We start from the raw sequence: 19,653 nt of genomic DNA on the forward strand, positions 1-19,653 counted from the left end.
CCGTCATTCAGGGCCTTTTGCATGTTATTTTGGCAATAATACGTGTCACATATCAGTTTGCAATCAAGCAATCAATGTAAAAAAAAAATCTGTGAGTTAATAAAACTGGATACAACTTGGTCTCTTTTTTGCTTTCTTGAGTAAGGCAGCTCCAAAATACAGGTGTTTCAGCCTTGCTCAGTGCTTTCTGTAGTGGTGGGGAAGCCAATGAAAAATACGGAGCAGAGGGGTTAGTAATGTTCTCTAGTTGCAGTTGCACCGTGATTGAGTAATGTTCTCTAGTTGCGCCGGGATTGGCTCATTGTTCTGTCACTCATTGGGACACTACCTCACCGCCTAATCTAAGGGTAGAGCCTGAAAATTCAAGCCCCTTGGGTGCTGCCATGGAGTTACATTAGAAGTGCCCATCCAAGAAGCCTCAAGGTTATTGGCCACAGATAAAATTACGTTAAATCACATTATCTACAGTAGCTTTGATTGGACTGATCATGTCAACATCATACTTTCAAAACCTTAGCTAGCAAGCTAACAGTCATCATCATAAGTCAAGTCGACAATCTATGGGCAAATGCGCTTTAATCCTTGTCATAGAAATAATGAATAGAAATTATAGACAAAAAGTATTGGTGCTCATCGGCCATTGGACAAACATTATACAACCAGTTGGAAATCGCAAATTCCACAATGAGTGGTTTGGAAGGAATTAGTGGCTAACTGCAAGCATTGCAAAGCAATCACCAGCCTGCTATTCAGTGGCGTGGGCGTGTAATCCCAAGTCTGGGTTAAAGGGTCTCTTTTCCAAGCTTAAAATGATAAACATTCACCATTGGCCATGCTGTTAATCCAGCATGATGTCTGCCGCACTCAAAACAACTGTTTACTCCGAAGAAAACTGTGAACTCTGGGAAAAAACTAACTACGACTGGGAAAATGTGTTTTGAATGGTCATCCAACTTGGAATTGTAAGGAACTGGGGCCTCTTTCTAGACCTACGACCTGAAGATCACTGACATTTTCATGATTAAACCTTGTTTTTTTTCAGAATTCCTAGTTGTCTTGAAAGCACCATAAATCCAGAGAATGCCAGACTTTGATGACAAAACTTGTCCACGAAGGACCACTGCGCCACCTTCCTGTTGAAGTGAGCACAGCACAACAAGGTGAGTCCAAAAATGTATTGTATGCTGCTGCATAAATATTGTAATATGCCAGGGAGATATGTATACTGTAGCTAAGAAAGTAATATGAAGTGTATGTTGTGTAGTAAGCTGTTAGTAGGTTGTGCCTCTCCCTAATAATTTGGTCTTTTTTCCCCCTCTTCATTTTGCCTACTGTTCTGACTTGGTGGTGAACATGTAGCCTATAGCCTGTTTTAGAGAAATGTAATCAACAAATATTGTAAGAGTTTTCATTGTCTGCTTTAATGCCCCCTTCATTTAACCTACGTTTCTGACTTTGTGTAGAGTCGTGGCCAAAGGTTTTGAGAATGACACAAATATATATTTTCACAAAGTCTGCTGCCTCAGTTTGTATGATGGCAATATGCATATACTGCAAATGTTATGAAGAGTGATCAGATGAATTGCAATTAATTGCAAAGTTCCTCTTTGCTATGCAAATGAACTGAATCCCCCCAAAAAACATTTCCACTGCATTTCAGCCCTGCCACAAAAGGACCAGCTGACATCATGTCAGTGATTCTATCGTTAACACAGGTGTGAGTGTTGACGAGGACAAGGCTGTAGATCACTCTGTCATGCTGAATGTTCAAATAACAGACTGGAATAACAGACTGGAAGCTTCAAAAGGAGGGTGGTGCTTGGAATCATTGTTCTTCCTCTATCAAATATGGTTACCTGCAAGGAAACACGTGCCGTCATCATTGTTTCGCACAAAAAGGGCTTCACAGGCAAGGATATTGCTGCCAGTAAGATTGCACCTAAATCAACCATTTATCAGATCATCAAGAACTTCAAGGAGAGCGGTTCAATTGTTGTGAAGAAGGCTTCAGGGTGCCCAAGAAAGTCTAGCAAGGACCAGGACCGTTTCCTAAAGTTGATTCAGCTGCGGGATCGGGGCACCACCAGTACAGAGCTTGCACAGGAACGGCAGCAGGCAGGTGTGAGTGCATCTGCACGCACAATGGGGTGAAGACTTTTGGAGGATGGCCTGGTGTCAAGATATTCTGCAAAAGGTACAGGGATTGGACTGCTGAGGACTGGGGTAAAGTCATTTTCTCTGATGAATCCACTTTCCGATTGTTTGGGGCATCCGGAAAACCACATGTCCGGAGAAGACAAGGTGAGCGCTACCATCAGTCCTGTGTCATGCCAACAGTAAAGCATCCTGAGACCATTCATGTGTGGGGTTGCTTCTCAGCCAAGGCAGTGGGCTCACTCACAATGTTGCCTAAGAACACAGCCATGAATAAAGAATGGTACCAACACAGCCTCCGAGAGCAACTTCTCCCAATCATCCAGGAACTTGTTGGTGACGAACAATGTATTTTCCAGCATAATGGAGCACCTTGCAATAAGGCAAAAGTGATAACTAAGTGGCTCGGGGAACAAAACATCGATATTTTGTGTCCATGGCCAGGAAACTCCCCAGACCTTAATCCCATTGAGAACTTGTGGTCAATCCTCAAGAGGTGGGTGGACAAACAAAAACCCACAAATTCTGACAAACGCCAAGCATTGATTATGCAAGAATAGGCAGCCATCAGGCCCAGAAGTTAATTGACACCATGCCAAGGTGGATTGCAGAGGACTTGAAAAAGAAGGGTCAACACTGCAAATATTGTATCAACTTCATGTAATTGCCAATAAAAGCCTTTGACACTTATGAAGTGCTTGTAGTTATACTTCAGTATTCCATAGTAACATCTGACAAAAACATCTAAAGACACTGAGGCAGCAGACTTTGTGAAAATTAATATTTGTGTCATTCTCAAAACGTTTGGCCACGACTGTACAGGTAGAACATTGTACGAAAGGCCCATGTTCTGAATTCTGTCGCTGTACATTTCAAAAGTCCTGAACAAATGGTTATATTGACTACGTCCATCCAATCTCGCTCATTAGTGTCTTAATAGAAATTACGAATTGCCTCTTATCCGCTTATCGTCCCCTTATGCCATAGTTTGTACATCTCAATTGTCAGTAGACACCACATTTGTTTATGCAACTAGCCATATTAACTACATTTTTTTTAAAGGCAGTAAATGAGTCTGAATGAACTGTTTCGCTGCCAGACAAGGCTCCCCGATAGCCAGGTGTAGCAGTGGTAAGGATTCACTTCACGGTGCTGCAAAGAAAGCTCCTCTGGGACTGCTGTTGGGACTCTGCTGTTGGGACAGCTTTATGTAGGCCCTAACAGTTTGTGGGCACTGTTTGTCACCGTTATAGTGCAATGAATGTATTGTTTAGTGTTGGGTTGTAGCTTTGCTGGCACGCATCCCCCAATTCGCTACAAATTCTTCGCCAACCCCACTGGCTCCAGGTCCTCCATAAGTCTTTGCTAGGTAAAGCCCCGTCTTATCTCAGCTCACTGGTCTCCATAGCAACACCCACCCGGTATTTTTCACTGGTCATCCCCAAAGCCAACACCTCCTTTGGCCGCCTTTCTTTCCAGTTCTCTGCTGCCAATGATTAGAACGAATTACAAAAATCACTGAAGCTGGAGACTTATATCTCCCTCACCAACTTTAAGCATCAGCTGTCAGAGCAGCTTACCGATCACTGTACCTGTACACAGCCCATCTGTAAATAGCCCACCCAACTGCCTCATCCCCATATTGTTATTTTTTTGTTACTCTTTTGCACCCCAGTATCTCTACGTGCACATCATCATCTGCACATTAACACACCAGTGTTATTTCAAAATTGTAATTATTTCGCCACTATGGCCTATTTATTGCCTTACCTCCCAACCTTACTACATTTGCACACACTGTACATACATTTTTCTATTGTGTTATTGACTGTACGTGTGTTTATCCCATTTGTTGTTGTTTTTGTTGCACTGCATTGCTTTATCTTGGCCAAGCCGCAGTTGTAAATGAGAACTTGTTCTCAACTGGCCTACCTGGTTAAATAAAGGTAAAAAAAAAAAAAGAAAAGAAAAATGTGTTTTTGCTTGCCCCACCAATATTTACATGCTAAAATAGCCACTATATATAAGGTTTGTGTAAGTGATGATGTTCTGTCATATCTAGTAGGCTAAGTCGGAATGTCTGCAGCCACCGTTAATGTCTCTGTAATAGGTTAAGCCTACTCTAAAAATACATTTAACATTTTTCACCAATGAGAAGGCGGAAATTAGGTTGATTATTACATGAAATGCTAGCTAGTTATTAATCCTAGGAATAACCCTAACCCTCGTTCTATCAATTTAGTATTTTCTTAATATGTACACCTATCCCAATTAAATTGGTGTGCAGTGATGTTTCCGAGGGCTTCTTTTGATACCTAAGACACATTCATCTCCCAATTAGGACCATGCAAGCACCTTTCATCCACTGAGTCTCCCGCTCTTCTACTGATAGCCATTGTGTGCTTCAGCTGGTCTGCTGCTATTTGAACCGCACATTCTAACCTTTCCCCAATTAGAACCATCTTCCACTTGGGGTTTACCTACTCAAAAGCCAGGGAGAAAACTGACGCTCTTTTAACAAGTGTGCTCCATTCTCTAGTTCACTGGAAGTTTACCCACATCTGCCCCAGCCCCTAACCCCTGGAAGAGAACAGGTCGCTACAAAGGTCAGGGGTCAGTACTTGTCCTATTGTAGCCTAGAGCCAACATGAACCTCAATCCAATGGTGTTCTAGGCAGGGAAGAGCACCCGGGTTGTTTCAGGTCCATCGGGATGAAAACTTAACAGGGGTTGTTGCTTTGACATGGTCTGCCGAATGGAAGGAGTTGAAAGGGATCGCTCAGATTTCCTAATTAAGGGAAGAACAAATAGTTGTGCGGCTTTGTCGTTCCTTTATGCACCGTCAATGCCGCAGCACCAAATAGAGAGGGAGGAAAAGCGGTGGCTGAGAATTTGCAGGTGTGCATAGATGCGTGTGAAGCAGCTCGGTGAGAAAGCGCTGCCATGCGAAAACCTAAAGTTTGCGTGGCTCCTGAGGGGGAGGTCTGTGTGAGAACGGATCTTGTTAGGAGCATCACAACAGGCTGGACAAAACCAGGCAGCCAGGTCAAGCTCCACTCTGTCTGTAGGTTGACCCGGAGGTATTCTAACTGTTTATTATAAACCAGCAGACTCCCTCTCTTTCCCTCCCTGTCTCTCTCTCACTTCCTTTCTTTCTTATCAGCAAGCCATCATCTATAATTGACCTGATTCTCAGGTTCCTAGTTGCCTCTGTGACCACCCTCGCTGCAACATAAAAATGGGCAGCATAGGTGACAGACTGCCTGAGCAGAAAGGAACATAAAATAATGTATTATTCTAGTGGCATTGAAAAGAAAACAGGAAAATCAACATAATGACAAACCCCTCCTCTCTCACACACACACACACACACACACACACACACACACACACACACACACACACACACACACACACACACACACACACACACACACACACACACACACACTTTCCTCCACCTCCTCCTCTATTCTCTCTTCCTCATCCAAATACTGATTAACCTCCTCTCATACACCCCCTTTCCCTCCCACACACATTCACACACACACACACACACACACACAATGTTCCTTGGGGGCCCCCTGACAGATGGGGAGAGAGGGGGTTCTTGGGGGGTTTCTTGGGACAAATGGCAGCCTGGTTTAGTGTGGTGTTGTCAGGATTTGAATTGATCCCTGGGACCACAGAGGCTTCTCCCTGCCAGTGTGTCACAATGGCAACAAGTGTGTGGAGCTGGGAGCAAGCTTGTGCAGGCATGGGACCCTAGCTCATGAATGATAGCTTAGCAAATGGCCCTCCTTTCATTGGCTTTCATTGGGAGCCATCACTCGTTTTTCTTTCACACTCCCAAAACATAGCAAAGCATTGTGTTATTTTATTGGATTTGATTGGTTAGAGATTCTGAAATGTTACTTTTTGTCTGATTTTTCAGCTTTTTTGTGTGGTAAATTTCTGTGTGTTAAGTGGGTGAGCTCAGTATTCTCACGGTAGGGTCTGTGGGATGGTGTAAAGCTATCTGTCATCGACTAAGGGACTGAATGTGATGGGGTTCCATCTGAGAGGGCCTTCCTGGGAGGTCTTGATGTTTTTCATCCCAGTGAGATAAACACCATGTGTGACATTCCATAAATTCTACCAGATGCTGCAATAACAACCTCACCAACCATATAATAGGTTTGATGTGGCTGCTATGTTCATGGCAATATGTTAGACCTGGGTTCAAATAGTATTGTTTTCTTCCAAATATGTAAGTTGTGTTCGATTGGGCTTACCTGGCACAATGGAACCAATGGAATAGTGACAAACGTTTAAGCCCCGCCCCTTCACCCCTCAAGACAGGCCCAATCACATGCTCAAATGAGTTGAAAGAAAGACCAGCACTAAACTCAGCAAAAAAAGAAACGTCCCTTTTTCAGGACCGTGTCTTTCAAAGATAATTCGTAAAAATCTAAATAACTCCACAAATCTTCACTCTAAAGGGTTTAAACACTGTTTCTCATGCTTGTTCAATGAACCACAAACAATTAATGCACATGCACCTGTGGAACGGTCGTTAGACACTAACAGCTTACAGACGGTAGGCAATTAAGGTCACAGTTATGAAAACTTAGAACACTAAAGAGGCCTTTCTACTGACTCTGAAAAACACCAAAAGAAAGATGCCCAGGGTCCCTGCTCATCTGTGTAAACGTGCGTTAGGCATGCTGCAAGGAAGCATGAGGACTGCAGATGTGGCCAGGGCAATAAATTGCAATGTCCTTACTGTGAGACGCCTAAGACAGCGCTACAGGGAGACAGGACAGACAGCTGATCGTCCTCGCAGTGGCAGAGCACGTGTAACAACACCTGCACAGGATCGGTACATCTGAACATCACACCCGCGGGACAGATACAAGATGGCAACAGCAACTGCCTGAGTTACACCAGGAACGCACAATCCCTCCATCAGTGCTCAGACTGTCCGCAATAGGCTGAGAGAGGCTGGACTGAGGGCTTGTAGGCCTGTTGTAAGGCATTCGTGTTTATCGTCGAAGCAATAAGCGTTACACTGAGGCCTGTACTTTGGAGCGGGATCGATTTGGAGGTGGAGGGTCCGTCATGGTCTGGGGCGGTGTGTCACAGCATCATGGGACTGAGCTTGTTGTCATTGCAGGCAATCTCAACACTGTGCATTACAGGGAAGACATCCTGTAATGTGGTACCCTTCCTGCAGGCTCATTCTGACATGACCCTCCAGCAGGAGCTTTAGGACAATGGGCTCATTGTAAAGGCTGGTATGGAATTAATGGAATAGTATCAAACAGATCAATATATGGAAACCACATTTACTACGTTCCATTTATTCCATTCCAGCCATTACAATGAGCCCATCCTCCAATAGCTACTCACACCAGCCCCCTCTGTCTTAGACACTTTTTTGTGCAGACCCCGGCAAAATATCTCTATAATATGGTCTCATACATGTGAGTAATACCCCCACATCTATCCCTGGATGCCCACTCTGATCCCCACAGTGACTTGCTAGAGCAGTTACAGTGACAGGAACAATCGTCCCATTGGCATCACCCTCTAGCCTCACTCCATCAGCGTCACCTGAGCCCAGCCCTCCATTTTGACTCATCGGGTCCTGGGGGGAGAAGAAAAGGAGGAGTGGCTTGGTTTTCACAAGAAAAAAAAAAAGAAAATGAAAGGTGTTGGATTGATTTGTAAACAAACAGGATGGACAATACGGCAGAGCAGAAGGGACTGGAGGGAAGAGTTGGGGAGTTGAGAGGGGAGGTTGTACTTCTGCTCTAGTACCTGAGACACAACAATTGGTCACAGCTCATTGCTCTAGTCCAGGGATGGGCCCTTCTGAAGGTCCTTGGATCAATATCCACAACAACAACAAAAATATGTATTTTTGGAGGGGGGGGGGGGGGGGTCTCAGTCGGGGTCTCAACTTACTGTTTATGGAGGGTTCAGGGTTCAAATTTCGGAATTTGGTTGTGCATCAGCAGTTTTTCCTTTTGTTATGTGAGTCACTCATAGTCAGTCAATTGGCCCATGTCAGCTAACATGTTTTTAATATAGTTTAGCAGCTAGCTATCTAAACTTGTTTTCATGGTCGAATTACCAACCGGGGGCCCTCATTGATTCTGTTAGTTAATCTCACTCAGATATCATATTAAAAACTGAAAACAAACTATTTGTTATATCATTGCAAAATCTTTCTCTACACCCGATGGCAAAGTGTGTAGAATTGCACAATATTCACTCTAAAACATAGGTTTTTGTCTTCACTGTCAAGAGGGCAGCTACACATTTTTCCCAGCAATGTGTGTGTGTGTGTGTGTGGGGGGGGGGGGGGGGGGTGGGGGGGGGGGGGTCATGGATGTATGTACACAGACCCGTTGCTGCGGTCCCTCATGAGGAGTTCAGATTTTGGCCCCCACCCTCATATCAAAGTTGCCCATCTCTGTATTACAGTGTAATGAATGGTTCTCAGAATGGAATTTGGCTCCTTTGCCTTTGATCAACATTTGGGCCAATATGTAGATTATTTTTATAATGTGCAATAATTTCTTTAGTCAATATGATTTATACATAGAGAAAGGTGACTGCATGTCTGCATGATTAATGGTCTAGAGATCTGCATCATCGGAAGTCTACACCTGTGAAGGGTCAAAGAGTCAATGTACAGTACCAGTCAAATAAATAATAGTGAAGACATCAAAACTATGAAATAACACATATGGAATCATGTAGTAATCAAAAAAGTGTTAAACAAATCCAGATATATTTTATATTTGAGATTTTTCAAAGTAGCCACACTTTGCCTTGATGACATCTTTGCACACTCTTGGCATTCTCTCAACCAGCTTCATGAGCAATTATTATCCAACAGTCTTGAAGGAGTTCCCACATATCCTGAGCACTTGTAGGCTGCTCTGCTCTGCGGTCCGACTCATCCCGAACCATCTCAATTGGGTTGAGGTCAGGTGATTGTGGAGGCCAGTTCATCTGCTGCAGCACTCCATCACTCTCCTTCTTGATCAAATAGCCCTTACACAGCCTGGAAGTGTGTTGGGCCATTGTCCTGTTGAAAAACAAATGATAGTCCCACTAAGCTCAAACCAGATGGGATGGCGTATCGCTGCAGAATACTGTGGTAGCCATGCTGGTTAAGTGTGCCTTGGATTCTAAATAAATGACAGACAGTGTCACCAGCAAAGCACCCCATACCATCACACCTCCTCCTCCATGCTTCAAGGTGGGAGCCACATATCCGGACATCATCCGTTCACCTACTGTACGTCTCACAAAGACACGGCGGTTAGAACCAAAAATCTCAAAATTGCACTCCAGACCAAAGGACAGATTTCCACCGGTCTAATGTTCATTGCTCGTGTTTCTCGTGTTTCTCGGCCCAAGCAAGTCTCTTCTTCCTATTGGTGTCCATTAGTAGTGGTTTGCAGAAATTTGATCATGAAGGCCTGATTCACACAGTCTCCTCTTGACTGTTGATGTTGAGATGTGTCTGTTACTTGAACTCTGTGAAGCATTTATTTGGGCTGCATTTTCTGAAGCTGGTAACTTGAATGAACTTATCCTCTGCAGCAGAGGTAACTCTAGGTCTTCCATTCCAGTGGCGGTCCTCATGAGAGCCAGTTTTATCATAGCGCTTGATGTTTATTATTTGAGCTGGTCTTGCCATAATATGGACTTGGTCTTTTACCAAATAGGGCTATCTTCTGTATACCAACCCTACCTTGTCACAACCCAATTGATTGGCTAAAACAGATTAAGAAGGAAAGAAATTCCATAAGTTAACTTTTAACAAGGCATACCTATTAATTGAAATGCATTCCATGTGACCACCTCATGAAGCTGGTTGAGATAATGCCAAGGCAAAGGGTGGCTACTTTGAAGAATCTCAAACATAAAATATATGTGTTTAACACTTTTTTGGTTACTACATGATTCCATATATGTTATTTCATAGTTTTGATGTATTTTCTATTATTCTACAATGTAGAAAATAGTACAAAATAAGAAAAACCCTGGAATGAGTAGGTATGTCCAAACTTTTGACTGGTACTGTACATACATCTCATACATACCTAGGTGTCAAGACGCTACATTCTCTCTCTCTCTTTTGTGCCATTCAGCCCGCCTAGCAATGGCAAGTACATTTCCACGTGTTTTAATTGGGGAGGTGTTAGCGCCAGTGGCTGCTGAGGGGAGGACGGCTCATAATAATGGCTTGAACAGAGCAAATGGAATGACATCAAACACATAGAAACCATGTGTTTAAAACCATTCCACTCCAGCCATTACCACGACCCCGTCCTCCCCAATTAAGGTGCCACCAACCTCCTGTGGTTAGCACTTATCGTTCAACAGCCAAGGTTTGCATATTAATAAAACACATGGGCAGAGAACAGCAAACTGACAAGGAGCCTGAATCAATTAATTTGCATTCACCACCATTATCACAGGGCTTCAGATTTGTATTTGTATACCTCATACCAAATTGGCAGAGGCCTTTAAGTGGGGAGAGAGGAGTACACATTAAGATAATGATGGTGGGAGAGAGGGAGACAAAAGAGAGGGAAAGGTCTGGCTGTCCTCTCCTCTCATTAGTACCATAGTGCCCTCCCTTTGCTAGCTAGCGTCACACACCTCACTGGCTAATGATTAACCACCACTATCAGTGGTGTGCTAAAGGCTGAGGCAGGACGCTAATGACTGCTAATGGGCAAAAGGCTCATCCTAAAACCGAATTGGCTCATGCCAAAGAGTTCAGACCCAATCTGGACTGTAGCCTTTTTCCACACTACACACTAAGTTCAGCCGATCAGCCTGGTGTGATGGTGCATCCACCTAAGTAGCTGGAACCATGTGCTGGAAAGGACGATGTGAAGAAAAAACTTCTAAGCTATCAGAGTACGGTTCGGGTCGGCATTATTAGACAGAGTGACAAAGGTATATGAGCAAACTCTCATTGGTATTACTACTCTACCCTACATTCATAGCACATTGTCACCATCTATAGCCCTCTAGTATTTAGAGCTTGTTCTTTTGTGGCCATCTGGGAATGGTATCCCTCTAAGTATAACCTTGGACCTGCTGCAACAGTGGATTGTCTGCGGGGCAACTGCATATCAAAATGATGATTATGCAAATTTTGTTAGAAATGTTGATTACAGTTTGCTGGCAGCATTAGCAGCCAACTTAGGTTTGCACTAGTGAACAAAGCTATAGGTAGTAAGTGAGCGAGTACTCTGTAATAAGTGACGAAAAAGAGAAGACTGTAAACCTACATGAGAGAAAAGAAGGCAGGTCAGTGGAGTAAAACTAACAGTTACATAACCCTCTCTCTCTGTATCTCTCTCTCACTCTCTCTCTGTATCTCTTTCTCACTCTCTCTCTCTGCAACTCTCTCTCTCTCTGCAACTCTCTCTCTCTCTGTATCTCTTTCTCACTCTCTCTCTCGCTCTATCTCTCTCTCTGTCTCTCTCTCTGTATCTCTTTCTCACTCTCTCTCTCTGCATCTCTCTCTTTGTGTGTGTATCTCTCTCTCTCTCTCTGTGTGTGTATCTCTCTCTCTCTCTCTCTCTCTCTCTGTGTGTATCTCTCTCTCTCTCTCTCTCTCTCTCTCTCTCTGTGTGTGTATCTCTCTCTCTCTCTCTCTCTCTGTGTGTGTATCTCTCTCTCTCTCTCTCTCTCTCTGTGTGTGTATCTCTCTCTCTCTCTACCTCTCTCTCTCTCTCTACCTCTACCTCTCTCTGTGTATCTCTCTCTGTCTCTCAGAAGTAGAGGAGTGTGAAAAAGAAGCCAAATTAAAACAGGATTAGATGCGAGGAGCTGGGGGGTGCTTTATCGCCCAAGGTCGGGGGTGGGAGCAGGATGCTGTTCCTAGAGTCCACCACGTGTAGACCGGGATCCAGACAGTATGAAATGGGGCGGAAGGTATGGGCAAACTAAAGAGGATGAAAGCCGAAATGAGGGTAGGGTCCAGACAGGGTCACAGCTGTGACATTACCAAGACAATAGGGGAGACTGGGTAAAAGTGTGTAGACAACCCATCTTGGCCAAAGCTGTCTCCCAGCTGGTTTGATCACCTGTCTATTAAAGGGGAACGTATTTCTCTGCGCACACAGAAGGAGAGACAGCTTTATAGGGCCGACAAGGGAGATGGGCCTTTAAGTGATTGGATTATAACACTTTTTCCTTTCGATTTGGATGCCCGGACTGGACAAGCTTGTTAGACCTGGAGATAGGGATAGATATCTACAATATTGAGTGGACGGTTTTGTGAAAACTGGAAGCATACATGTGTCACAAATACAGTACATATGACATATGCACAGTGCATAGGAGAGACACAGATAACTGCCAAAATAAAGTAACCACCAACATGAAACGTCTTAATAGGGCGTGGGGCCACCACGAGCCGCCAAAACAGCTTCTATAGTGTCTGGAACTCTATTGGAGGGATGCGACACCATTAAAAAAATATATATTTTGTACCTTTATTTAACTAGGCAAGTCAGTTGAGAACAAATTCTTATTTGCAATGACAGCCTACCACGGACGAATCCAATAATAAGGAAAATGTCTTTCTTCAACCTCATGCAGGAAAGAAAATGTATATCAGGGGTAAAATGTATTGTAATTGAAATTTGCTGTCTATTTCCATAAGTGTCCATGTCATTATTATTATGTTGGAAAGTCTACGAGAGTCATATTACAGAACTAACTATGGGTGGGTGTCTATTGTTCTCCAAACGCTGGCGAAGGCTGCTAACAAAAGCGTTCATTTGTTCTGACCACTGCTAAAAGAAAATACATTCAAATGTACAGAATATCTCAGTGAGGGATTTTCCTTTCTTGAAGTAGTAGCACTCCAGAATCTCCCTTAAAAAGTGTTCAATTGGGTTGAGCTCTGGTGACTGACACACACACACACACACACACACACACACACACACACATACAAAATGTAAACAAATCACTAAGAGGACAGAGGATTCTAGCATTTCTCTTTAAGCGGACCATGAGCCCCACGAGCTGTGCATGATTTAAGGCCTCTAGACAGATCCCACTGGAAACAGACGTCAGTCAGTTCAATGTCTAGTTTCGATTAACATTTTGTTGAGTTGTCAACTAACGTGAATTCAACATGATATCAACAAACAAATGTCACCGTGTCACTGGATTTAGGAAAATCAAAATCAAAAATGAAATGCCCTTACGTTGATGATTTTTTGCAAATCCAGTCAGTTTTCAATGTTGACTCAATGTCATCACATTAATTTTGGGGGTTGACATGACATGAAAACAACATTGATTCAACCAGTTTTTGCCCAGTGGGATATTGGACTGACCTCAAGTCTTTTCCTGTACTCGAGTGACAACACCCTAAAGGGGGGAGGAATCAGATGGCTTAGTTGTTCTCTCACAATTAGCCCATCGCTCAAGAGGCACATTAAGCAATCTAGCGAAAAGTAGCAAAGCGAGGCATCGGAAGAAGAAAGAGATGAAAGAGGACGGGGCACTAAAACACCTACTGAGCCAGAGGGAAAAAGACAAGGAACAGTTGACAATACTGTACAATTATGTTCTGCACCATTAAGTGGCATGGAGGACAGGACAGGGACAATGAGGCTTATGTCCCCAGAGAGAGGGGGACAGCAGCTCCAGAGAATCTGTCCCTTTCAGCCCATATGCTTTCTGGCCGCCTTCCAGGACGCTCCTGCCGCCACAGCCGCATGTTTGGCATCTGGACACATAAGGTCTGCGGTCACCTCGGTGACAAGGGAGAGAGGAAGTGGGGCAGGGGGGCTCTCCAGTAATGGCACAGCGATACACTAGGATTCTGTTGATCAACACTCAGAGAGATTAAGGAGAGGATGCACTTCAGGAACACAATAAAGGCTAATCTACTGTAATTTTCAGATTAGATCAACTGATTTTTTGTAATCATGGTTTAGATACTTTCCCTGAAACATGAGTAAAGTGGCTGCACAAACTTCTAATGTATGACCCCTTGTAAGTGTAAGGCGATATCATGAGTATATTCAGTATATTTTATACTTACACTATATATACAAAAGTATGTCAGTACATTTTTTGGAGTCATGCACTAAATATACAAAAGTATGTGGACACCCTTTCAAATTAGTGGATTTGCCAATTTCAGCCACACCTGTGCAATCTCCATAGACAAACATTGGCAGTAGAATGGCCATACTGAAGAGCTCAGTGACTTTCAACGTGGCACCGTTATAGGATGCCACCTTTCCAATAAGTCAGTTAGTCAAATTACTGCCCTGCTAAAAATGCCCCGGTCAACTGTAAGTGCTGTTATTGTGAAGTGGAAACGTCAAGAAGCAACAACGCCTAAGCCACGAAGTGGTTGGCCACACAAGCTCACATAACCTGACTGCCGAAGAGCATAGTGCGTTGAAATCGTCTGTCCTCGGTTCCAACACTCAGTGTGGAAGAACTTGACTGGCTTGTACAGAGCCCAGACCTCAACCCCATCCCCACCCCCTTAGTGATGAATTGGAACGCTGACTGCGAGCCAGGCCTAATTGCCCAACATCAGTGCCCAACCTCACTAATGCTTATGGCTGAATGGAAGCAAGTCCCCGCAGCAATGTTCCAACATCTAGTGGAAAGCCTTGCCAGGAGAGTGGAGGCTGTTATAGCAGCAAAGGGGGGACCAACTCCATATTAAAGTCCATGATTTTGGAAGGAGATGTGTCGACGAGCAGGTGTCCACATACTTTTGATGATGTAGTGTAGTTATTCATTTTCATTAAAGAGTGATTCCACGCCAGCGGCAGCTGAAAATATTTTTTGGTATCTCAGATTGGTCTGCCAAGTCCCACATATAAACTTCACTGGAAGGAAAGATGCTTGATATGCTTTTTAAATTTGTATTAATTCATGATGAAAGTTTAAATGTTAGGTACTTTTTAGACCTATACAGTGAGGGAAAAAAGTATTTGATCCCCTGCTGATTTTGTACATTTGCCCACTGACAAAGAAATGATCAGTCTATAATTTTAATAGTAGGTTTATTTGAAAAGTGAGAGACTGAATAACAACAAAAAAATCTTGAAAAACGCATGTCAAAAATGTTATAAATTGATTTGCATTTTAATGAGGGAAATAAGTATTTGACCCCCTCTCAATCAGAAATATTTCTGGCTCCCAGGTGTCTTTCATACAGGTAACGAGCTGAGATTAGGAGCACACTCTTAAAACTTCTTTGGGGTACCCCCCCTTCTTCTCAATTTCCGCCTAAAGACACACCCTAATCTAACTGCCTGTAGCTCAGGCCCAGAGGCAATGATATGCATATTCTTGGTATCATTTGAAAGGAAACACTCTGATTTTTGTGGAAAAGTGAATTGAATGTAGGATAATAAAACACAATAGATCTGGTAGAAGAATATACAAGGAAATAAACATACGTTTTCTGTTTTTTATTGCTGCATCATCTTTCAAATGACCAAGAACAGCCAAACATACAGATAGGATGCTGGGGATGATTTTAATGAAGCACATAAGACGGCAACAATAGCTGAGCGAAGTTTTGGACAGATAACTTCAAAAATGAGCGAGCTACATGACATTTAGCATGAAGTCACCCAGGTGTCCCACACAAATGTACCCAAGTGGCCGAATTGGTACAGTGATACATTTTGAAGGAAAGAACTATATACAAAATACATAAATGCTATTCTAACCCCCCCCCCCCCCCCCCCAAAAAAAATATATATATATACAAAAAATATAAAAAAATAAAACATAAAATAATAATAAGAATAAAACAAACATATTAACAAGGGTAACTATTTACATATTTTCTTTTTACAATATTGTGAAGACCCTCAGTCTTCTACACAATATTGTGCTGCTGGTTCCATGGCCCATAGCAGTCTCTTTCTGCCGTAAAGCAAAGGCTTACTGAACAGGTGGTGAAGGTGATGGGGCATTTCCTGTGACAAAGGGCACAACGACATCTCCCTACTGTGCCCTTTTTGCCCTGAGGCACATTCATGCCTGCAGAGATTAATCTGGGCAGGTGAACACCACTGGTTGGAGCAGAAGGGACAGAAGGTGCTACAGTGGACTTGCTATAGCTAGCAAGCTCCTGGATGAGCAGCTCCCTGAAGGCTAGCTGTGAGATGGCTAAGAGCTGTGGACAGCCCCCCCCCCCCCCATTTCCTTCTGGAGGATGAAGGCATTCATCACAGCAATGTCAATTAAATGATAGAAAAATGTCTTGTACCATTTCATGGTCTTGTGGAGAACATTGTAGTATCCTATCAGCGCATCTGACAGGTCCACACCTCCCATGCTCTTGTTGTAGTCCTTCACAGCAGCTGGAATGGGGACATTTTTTTGTGGTCCATACCCCGGCACCGTCCTTCACACGCCTGACGACGTGATCTCCACTGAAGGACTTGTGGATACTGGAGCACATGACCACCTCTCTGGTACCCATTCACTTCACAAAGAGCAGGCCATCTTCATGGATCCATCGCATGGTACCCCGCTCAGCCCGCTTAGGCATGTCGTTCACCTTTGTCTTTGGAAAGCCCACTCTGTTTGTCCGAATGGTGCCACAAGCCCACACATCCCACTTCCTCAGCTCTGTAAACAGGGTAGGGCTTGAGTAGAAGTTGTCCACAAACAGTTTGTAGCCCTTCCCCAGCAGTTGAAAATCCAATAACTCCATAACGGAATCATAACTCAGTCCATTGCCGGTAGCAAAACTGTTTTTTCCTCATAAACAAAAAAATTGCAAGTGTGCACAGAATCAGCCAAAACAAACAGTTTGTAACCCCATTTGGTTGGTTTGTTACGCATGTATTGTTTGAGGCTGATTCTGGCCTTTGAGGCTACCATCCTCTCATCGATGGACAGGTTCTGGGTGGGCTGAGAATAGGTCTTGCAGGCCTCAACGATGTTGGGGTAGAGAGGTTTGATTTTGCACAGCCTTGGTGTGCCTCTCAAACCTTGGTGTGCCTCTCTTCTTGTCATTCTCCCCATCAACTTCTGGGTCACTGATGTGAAGCTAGTGATAGTCAGAGATAGTCAGAAACCCTTTAGAAGACATGAGTTGTGGGGAAAGGCAGTTGATAGAGAGCTGACGTTTTCCAGTAATCCGTTAGAGTTTTCAACTTCAACAGCCCCATGTAAATGACCATTGAAAAGTAGCAGAAAAGGTCTGACATGGAAATGGTCTTCCATGCCTCTTTCTTTCCTGCCTGCTTCTTAGCCCCGTACTTATTGGTGTTCGACACCAGGGAATCAACAACTGACGAGGTGAAAAACAGTTGAAAAAGTTGAAGGGGGCTGTACTTTGCAGTCATGTCTAGTTGAGGTCCTGGCTGCCTTTTGGGTCTAAAAACTGGTGGATTTGGTTCCACATCATCTTCTAACACAGAGTGCCAACGACCCTCTGGCCTTCTGTCTGCAGGTTTCTCTCTTCCCCACCTCCGCTTCTTTGTCACTGACTTCACATCTCTAGATGGCCAGGTAGGTGTGGAGCCGGAGACAGCGGGGGTCCGGCTGGATGAACCAGCTTCAGAGGAAGATGGACACCTAGACATTGGCGGTAACAATACTTTCATTTATGAGCCCTGTATCAACACGTAAAATAAACAGATACAGTATATATAGAGTACAGGGAACATAATCACTATGGTGAAGGGCTGTTCCTTTTCCATGTTTATGTAAATGTTTATGTAAAATTCATTTAAAAAAATGTATCACACACACACACACACACACACACACACCCACACAGTATAGCCAATGTGTACTTTACAAATTTCATTACAGATTGTATTTTTTATATATTGCAAATAAAATAAGAAAATCTCAAAAAAATCTCAAATGAATAATATTTTATATTATTAATTTCAAACAATGAAATGACATTAGCATTAGAACTTACCAATCTAGCATGGCGTCCTCGCCATGCAGAAACATATTTTCCATTCTATCATTCTAACATTTTAGAATGTTAGCTCTCTTCAGTTTAACCGGATGTTGGTCTGGTGGGACGTTAGCGTCTCACCTACCCTAGAGAGGTTAAAGGGAGTGCTCCTAATCTCAGCTTGTTACCTGTATAAAAGACACCTGTCCACAGAAGCAATCAATCAGATTCCAAACTTTCCACCATGGCCAAGACCAAAGAGCTCTCCAAGGATGTCAGGGACAAGATTGTAGGCCTACACAAGGCTGAAATGGGCTACAAGACCATCGCCAAGCAGCTTGGTGAGAAGGTGACAACAGTTGAGCGATTATTCGCAAATGGAAGAAACACAAAAGAACTGTCAATCTCCCTCGGCCTGGGGCTCCAGGCAAGATCTCACCTCGTGGAGTTGCAATGATCATGAGAACGGTGAGGAATCAGCCCAGAACTACACGGGAGGATCTTGTCAATGCTCACAAGGCAGCTGGGACCATAGTCACCAAGAAAAAAATTGGTAACACACTACGCAGTGAAGGACTGAAATCCTGCGGCGCCCGGAAGGTCTCCCTGCTCAAGAAAGCACATATACATGCCCGTCTGAAGTTTGCCTATGAACATCTGAATGATTCCGAGGACAACTGGGGGAAAGTTTTGTGGTCAGATGAGACCAAAATTGAGCTCTTTGGCATCAACACAACTCACCGTGTTTGGAGGAGGAGGAATGCTGCTTATGGCCCTAATGTTACGGTTTTCTTGCGGTGAAGGAGAGTCGGACCAAAATGCAGCGTGGTATTCTTGATACATGTTTAATAAAGACGACACACGATCAATACAAAAACAAGAAACGTAATGAGAAAACCTAACAGCCTATACTGGTGCACAAACAAACACAGAGACAGGAACAATCACCCACGAAACACTCAAAGAATATGGCTGCCTAAATATGGTTCCCAATCAGAGACAGGTGTTTATCGTTGTCTCTGATTGGGAACCATATTTAGGCAGCCATATTCTTTGTTTCGTGGGTGATTGTTCCTGTCTCTGTGTTTGTTTGCACCAGATAGGCTCAGTCACTTTGGTTTTTCTTTTTTCCTTGTTTTGGAAGAGAAGAGAACGTGAGCCGGGTGCGCCATTCTCCTTGCGGAGATGGTGCAAATAACATCAACACGGTCGGTCCCTGGGATTGGGCTGGCCAACACGATTCGGTTTGCTTGGAAGGAAAAGGAGTTGGAGCCTTTAGGACGGGAAACTTTTGGAAGGACAATCTTGATGGGGATTTTAAAACTGACGGTGAAGGACGTGTTTTGCTTCCAAGGCAACTCGTTGGAGGGAGCATACGACGTGGCACTACATACAGAGGAGAAACACGATGATATCCTGAGAAGGGCAAGAGCAGTGGGAGGTGAGAAGCCGATGAGCCACTATGAAATAACAAGCCTGGCGAGGAACAACTTTAGGGTTGTAACTGTCAACATATACAACCCATACGTTAAGGACGAAGAGGTGAGGGC

The 19,653-nt window shown here is 43.7% G+C and overlaps 1 long non-coding RNA gene across 1 annotated transcript; it reads left to right on the plus strand.

Moving 5' to 3' along the window:
• The first annotated feature begins 1,042 nt into the window (after positions 1 to 1,042).
• LOC149976655 (uncharacterized) lies at positions 1,043 to 18,054 on the plus strand. Its single transcript, XR_016487228.1, has 2 exons — positions 1,043 to 1,160; positions 17,642 to 18,054. It is a non-coding gene; the product is annotated as an uncharacterized LOC149976655 (long non-coding RNA).
• The last annotated feature ends 1,599 nt before the right edge of the window (positions 18,055 to 19,653 follow it).

The sequence above is a fragment of the Oncorhynchus mykiss genome, chromosome 16 (assembly GCF_057628025.1).
Source record: "Oncorhynchus mykiss isolate SJ-2025 chromosome 16, ASM5762802v1, whole genome shotgun sequence".
In the NCBI taxonomy this organism is placed as follows: Eukaryota; Metazoa; Chordata; class Actinopteri; order Salmoniformes; family Salmonidae; genus Oncorhynchus; species Oncorhynchus mykiss.